The sequence below is a fragment of the Helianthus annuus genome, chromosome 8, assembly GCF_002127325.2.
Source record: "Helianthus annuus cultivar XRQ/B chromosome 8, HanXRQr2.0-SUNRISE, whole genome shotgun sequence".
Classification (NCBI taxonomy): Eukaryota; Viridiplantae; Streptophyta; class Magnoliopsida; order Asterales; family Asteraceae; genus Helianthus; species Helianthus annuus.
In genome coordinates, this window is record NC_035440.2 from 132194609 (window position 1) to 132195695 (window position 1087).

The window sequence follows — 1087 nt, forward strand, 5'->3', positions numbered from 1 at the left end:
GTCCACCGAATGTTCAACAACAATTCCAAAGGCCAATTCAAAACCCACCGATGCCACAACAACAATTTCAACAACCAATTGCACCACAAGGGCATATGCCAAGACCAATGGGTCCTATGCGTCCAAGGTGTAGGTTTGGTGTACCAAGGAGGCATCTTAGAGAAAATGCGAGGGGTATTGAAGCGCATTTTAGGCCGGTGATTACTCACAACCCTTCACCGGTGGTTATTCCTCATAGCAACCAAGGAAGAACCTTTGAAGTAAGGACTAATTCATTACAAAGTTTGCCGAAATATAAGGGTCTAGCAACGGAGGAACCTTATTTTCAATTGGAGGCCTATGACTCAATTTTTAACACTCTTGGGAGTCAAGGTTTTTCGGCCGATGATGTGAAGTTGGTTTTGTTTCAATTCTCCTTGGAAGATAAGGCAAAGAAGTGGTTCTACACTTTGCTTTCGGCATCTATTTACACTTGGGCGGAAATGCAACATATTTTCCTAGACGAATTTTACACCGCCCAAAAGACCAACGATGCTAGGAAGGGGTTGAGGAGTTTCCAACAACAACAAGGCGAAATGTTCCATGAAGCCTTCGAGCGCTTTAATATGATGATAAAAAATTGTCCTCATCATGGGATTGAACTTTGGGAGTTGATGAATGCCTTCCACGAGGGGTTAAGTGCCGAAGATGCTCGTGATTTGATGTCCATTACAAATGGGTCATTTGGCACGAATTACGAGAATGACGATTGGGAGTTCTTGGAACATGGCCATTACTTCAAAGAGGAAAGCTCAAGCATCGAGGAGAGCACGACCGGCCATTGCCCGACCTCAAGTGCACGCAATAGATAACGGTAATGTTCAAACCACTAACCAAATTTATGATGTTTGTGCTATTTGTAATGAAATAGGTCATGCGGCTGAAAATTGCCAAGGAATGGTGGAAGGGCAATATGAAAAAGTTCATGCGGTACAAGGTCAAGGAGGGGGTGGTAGGAACTACAACATGAATTCCAACACTTACCACCCCGGGTTGAGGAACCATCCAAATTTCCGATATGGGAACCCTTCAAATCAAGCTAACCCGA

At 44.0% G+C, this 1087-nt stretch overlaps 1 non-coding gene across 1 annotated transcript; it reads right to left on the reverse strand.

The window, feature by feature from the left end:
- Nucleotides 1-531: 531 nt before the first annotated feature.
- Nucleotides 532-637, reverse strand: LOC118481530. The gene has a single exon (XR_004865739.1). It is a non-coding gene; the product is annotated as a small nucleolar RNA R71 (small nucleolar RNA).
- Nucleotides 638-1087: the final 450 nt, after the last annotated feature.